Below are 6,000 nucleotides of genomic sequence, written 5' to 3'. Positions count from 1 at the left end.
CATATTATTGTTTTGTAATATGTCAGGGTTGTTCCAGATAGGTGTACGTTTGCATGGGATTAATGAAGACTCCGTGAATTTTAGAAACTCCCACCATGCTGTCAGAGAAGAGCTGATGTTGACGCTTTTAAAGCATTCATGTCGTTGGATGTTTGAGCTGATAAATGGTAGATCTGAAATCTCTAGATTATTGCAAAGTGCTTGTTCTACATCTAGCCAAGGTTCATCTAAGACGGTATGTTTTAGCCATCCTGAGATAAACTGAAGCCTGTTGGCTAAGAAGTAGTGCTGAAAGTTAGGTAGTTCTAATCCTCCTTTATCCTTGGTCTTTTGTAGTGTTTTTAAGCTTATACGTGGGGGTTTATTTTTCCAAAGCAATTTGGACATACATGAATCTAGAGATCTGAACCAATCTTGTGGCGGTTTAGTTGGGATCATTGAGAATAAATCATTTATTTTTGGTAAGACCATCATTTTTATAGCGGCAACCCTTCCCATGAGTGATATGGGTAGACATTTCCACCTAGCCAGATCACCTTCTACCTTCTTTAAAAGTGGGATGTGGTTTAATTTAGTTAGATCTGCAAGCTTGGGAGAAACATTAATACCTAAATATTTTATATTTCCCGATTGCAGTGGTGTTGAAGAGGAATTATGGAGGGAGCAATTAATCGGTAGGACTGTAGATTTTGACCAGTTAATTGAGTAATCTGATATTCTTGCAAAAGAGTTTATCAATTCAATCACCACAGAGATATTGGTTTGTGAATTTTGGAGAAAGAGTAACACATCATCCGCATAAAGGCTGATTTTATGTTCCATGTTCTTGCATTTTATGCCCTTAATTACTGAATTCTGTCTAATTGCTGCTGCTAGTGGTTCAATAAAAATTGCAAACAGTGAAGGGGAGAGTGGGCATCCCTGCCTGGTGCCCCTCAAGAGACAGAAGCTGGAGGATGTCTGGTCATTTGTTCTGACACAAGCTGTTGGGGAATTATATAATATTTTTAACCAGTTTATGAAAGAGGATCCAAAACCAAATTTGTGTAAAGTTGCAAATAGAAATTTCCAGTTAACTCTGTCAAATGCTTTTTCTGCGTCTAAAGAGAATATTGTAGTTTCTAGGTTTTTACTGTATGAGTAGTCTATCAAATTAAGTAATCTACGTGTATTTGTTGATGAGTGCCTACCTTTTATGAAACCAGTTTGGTCAGGATGAATTAAGAGGGGGGTTATTTTCTCCAGTCTTTTTGAGAGAGCTTTGCAGATTATTTTAAGGTCTACATTTATAAGGGATATTGGACGATAGCTTGAGGGATATACAGGGTCTTTGCCTGGTTTTAGCAGGAGATTAATGTTTGCAGAATTCATATTTGATGGAAGTCTGCCCTTTTCTTTGATTTCCAACAACGTTCTGTAGAAAACTGGTGCTAGAATCGACCAGAATTCTTTGTAGAATTCTGCAGGAAAGCCGTCTGGACCTGGAGCCTTATTATTGGGCATACTTATCAGGGCTTCCTGGAGTTCACCTGGTGTCAGTGGTGAATCCAGTGCCATTGCTTGAGTGTCTAATAATTTTGAAAGAGTTATGTTGTCCAAAAACTGATCAATTTCTTTTTTAGATGGGTTTATTTGTGGTGAATACAACGTGTTATAGAAATCCCTGAAAATGTTGTTTATTTGTATCGGTTCATATATTGTGTTCCCAGATGAATCTTGAACAGCACATATAGTTGTTTTTTCTTTATTTATTTTTAGCTGGTTTGCTAGAAATTGACCGGATTTATTACCATGTTCATAATTTTGTAAGCGTAGTCTTTGTACTAAGAATTTTGTTTTTTTATCAATTATCTCATTTAATTCTAGTTTTGTTTTGCGTATTTTGTTCAATGTTTCCTGATCTTGGTGGGACGCGTAGGCTTCTTCTAGTGATTTGATGTTTTTTTCTAATTCCTGAATATTTTTGTTTTCTTTTTTCTTTTTATGTGATGAGAAAGAAATTATTTTACCTCTCATCACAGCTTTCCCTGCTTCCCATAGAACAGAAGCTGATGTTTCGGGAGTGTCATTATAGTCTAAATATGAAGTCCACTCTTTTTTAAAATATTTAATAAAGTCTTCATCTTTAAGTAGTGATGTATTAAATCTCCAGTTTTTACTTGGCGTAGTATTATTCTTGTGCATTAGTTTTAAAGATACAGGAGCATGATCGCTGACAGCTATAGGGTGAATCTCAGTGTCTGAAATGTCACTCAGCAGTGAGCTGCTGACCAAAAAATAATCCAGATGAGAGTAGGAGTGATGGACATGTGAGAAAAAAGTATATTCCTTACTGGTGGGGTGAAGGGAGCGCCATGCATCGCAAAGACCAAAGTCGCTCATATACTGTTTGATTATATTTGTGGACTGCCAATTACGCTGAGTTCCCGCTGTATTGAGCCTATCCATGTCTTCATTTAGTCCAAGGTTGAGGTCGCCTCCAAGAACAAGTGTGCCATCTAAGTGTTAAGAGAGTGCACTGAAAAAACCGTGAAAGAATGAGGGATCATCAACATTTGGACCATATACACTTGCAATACATAGCTTTTTATCAAGTATAGATAGTTTAATGATTAAGAATCTGCCCTCTGGATCTATAACTGTATCGAGTACTGTGAAATTAATATTTTTATGTATTAAAATTGCTACTCCCCTTTGTCTAGAATTATAACAAGCTGAGAACATATTAGGAAACTCAGGTGTTTTAAGTTCGTTCGAACCTCTAAGAGGTCTGTGGATCTCTTGTAAAAGGACAACATCTGCCTGTAGTTTTTTGAGTTGGTTAAATATTTTTAACCTCTTTTCTCTGGAGCCAGCTCCATTTATATTCCATGTAATGAACCTCAGTGTACCCATAGATGTTTGTGTATAGGGATGTATGCTGTGTGCGTCGCTTAGACAGGTGGAGAGAATACGTCACTTGTTCATAAATAAAAAGAAGGAGAGAGAGAAAAAATGTGTGGCGAGATGCTCCCTGAGTCTGACTATGTGTTTGCATAGTTACTAATATGAGTAGGCTTGGCTTAAGTGTGTGTATCCTAAACGACTGTGTGCGCTGTCTGACTGAAGTAAATGTGCTGCCGTTGAGCGCATGGTGTGTATGTGTCGAAATAAAGGGTGTTGTTTGTGGATGAGTGTCGAAGCAGGTGATCGAGGCAGTGAAAGGAATAAAGAAAGAAACCAAGGACAAGGGTGAGCAGCATAAAAGCAAGAGGGGGAAAAGAGAGAGAGAAAAAAAACGAGAAGAAAAAAAAAACAGAAACAAAACGTAAACATTCCAATTAAATCACTGACGGAGAGTGACGGTGTTAATTCTGCTATGAAAGCACACTTTAAGATGCGATTTGATACTAGTAAGTTAAACAGATGTTAATGCAAGTTAGTGTGAGTGGATAGGGAAATGGTGTAGCTGATTCTTATCTGGTGTGAGGTTAATACAGCCACGGAGTGATGTTGGGGTCGCGGTGGAGCTGTCCGTCCACGTACAGCCGGTCCACAGCGATGACAGCGCGGGAGCCCTTCTGGATGAAGCCGCGTCGGATTGGGAAGAGGACCCTGCGTCGTTCCAAGATCTCTTTGGGGAACTGGTCGTTCACGCTGAAGTCCGTTCCTTTTAATTCCCTGCCGCGGCTTTTCACCTGTTGTTTTTGTTTGAAGTGGCCGAATTTGGCCACGATAGGACGTGGTCTCCCGGCCGTAGCCCGAATGGGGCCGAGGCGATGTACCCGATCGAAGACGATGTTCTTCACAGTGTCCTCCGGCAGCTTCAGGTGGATTTTGATGAAGCTTTTTACCGTGGTCTCCGCGTCCTCTCCAGCGGCTTCTGGAATACCAGAAAATACCAGATTATCACGCATGCTACGAGCTTGTAGATCAATAACTGTTTCTTTTATTTTTTTATTTTCTCTATTGAGCTGGGTAACATTTTCTGTGAGACATTTCACCGACTCCCTTAGCGTGGCATTTTCAGCAGCAAGCGTTTCCACCTGCTGCTGGCTGTACTCCAGGGATTCTCGCAAGCATTTAAATTCTCGGTGAAGAATCTCCACCAAGGACAGCCTTGCGTCGAAACTGGACAATCGCTTGTCGATTGACTCCAGTATGTCGGCAATATCTTTGCCGGCTGGCGATGTTGAGCCGGGGGAATCTGCCGGGCGTTGTCTTTTCGACGACGGCGTCTCAGCTTTGGCCGGGGAAGCTGCACACTGGGCCTTCTTCATCACGAGATCCTGAAAGCACTGATCAATATAATCTTGGAGAGTCTCTAAACTCTCCCCGTTGTTCTCCAGGGTGTTGGAGATTATTTAGACAAATATTGTTAGTTATAAGACAATTGATAAGTGTATTTGGTAATAGGGGGAGACCGGGGATAGTTGTAACGTGGGTCAGTTGTAACACTTCCAATTTCTCCAATCAAGGCTAAGTTTCAAATGATGTGACTCATCCTGTGCATGCCCAATTCAGTTCTGCTATCACATGTGAAAAATCAGCACATTTTGTCAAACACAGACAATTTAACATCAAAAAAAGTAAGTTTTTCTACTTTATTTCAATTTCTAATAGCATTATCTGCTTTGCAGTTAAACTCATCAAACTTAAATTATGTTATTTGTATGTCTATGGGGATATATTCTGTGTAAGTCTTTAGTGCTAATGTTTTAGCCGTTGGCTGTAATGTTAGCTAGTTCATGGCTATAGGAGTCTGGGTCAGTTGTAACAGCAACAGTCTGGGTTAGTTGTAACAATAATGCAGATGTTACAACTTACCACACTTTTACTTTAACTTATATTAAACAAGTTGGGGCAACGACATCAGCAGAGAGAGGTTCACTGGTCGCTTTTGTATATGCGGTTAATGCCATTGGCAACACAATTCCTCCACTGTTTGTGTTCCCACACATACATTATGCAGACCACTGTGTCAGAGATGGACCAGTAGGAAGTACTGGTAGTGGAAATAAATCAGGATGGGTGCAAGAAACAGATTTCCTCATCTTTCTGAAGCACTTTGCAAACCACACCAAGGTAAGCCATGATAAAAAGTAATGGAATTGCGATGCTGGTGAACAACTACATTTTTTCAGCTTCATTGTTATGTTCAAAATTGGTGCAAGAGTTGTCGGTTATAATGCCCACTGAGCCAATGAGGCCAAACTCAAGGAAGACCAACCAAAATTAATGAAATATTCAGTTGCAGAAAATTCCATAATTTGTCTTTTTTGGGGGGTTGGAATATGTTCAAAAGCTGGATTTCTGCATTCTGTCACACACACACATAATTACATAAATGGCTCTAAGTGCATTCATGTGTTGAATAAACAAAGATTACATGTTAATGTTTTGTTAGTACCCTTATTTCATTGTGTTACATTTCACCCCAGGATATGTTACAACTAACCCAGACTAGGGGGTTAATTGTAACATTTCACTCTTCGTGTTTGAGACCATACCATGCAATGAGTAATTGTGCTGCAGAGAAAATAGCTGCACTATTTAATAGCAGAGACATGTAAATACTTTGCATTACATTTTGAATCCACTACCTTAAAAGAGCTCCAATTTACAGACAGAAATGTCAAAAATGTTACAACTATCCCCGGTCTCCCCTACTGAAGCTTAAATGAATTTGTTCAAATCTAAACTACCATTTGCTTTAATTTTCCGCCAACAATCTCCGGCGTCTGACGTCAGTTACAACATGAGTCGCTTACCTTGTCCGTCACTTGTCCTTTTTTCAGACTAAAATCAAATTAACAAACTAAAATCAAAGCATTCTTTGATTTTAGTCTGTTAGCCCACAAGCTGAGTTTTTATCAGAGTCCTGCATGAGTCAGTGTTATTTCACTGACACCATCACAGTTTTACACACCTGTTCTGTATGACTTTGTCTCAGGTTTGCGGTGATATCCAGCACTCTGAGCTGATGGCAGATCTGGTCAGTCCACAGTAGCTTCAACCACT

This window comes from Rhamphochromis longiceps, linkage group LG18, assembly GCF_057381845.1.
Source record: "Rhamphochromis longiceps isolate RC_006_pf linkage group LG18, R_longiceps_female_GT1.1, whole genome shotgun sequence".
Classification (NCBI taxonomy): domain Eukaryota; kingdom Metazoa; phylum Chordata; class Actinopteri; order Cichliformes; family Cichlidae; genus Rhamphochromis; species Rhamphochromis longiceps.
This window is presented reverse-complemented; position numbering follows the sequence as displayed.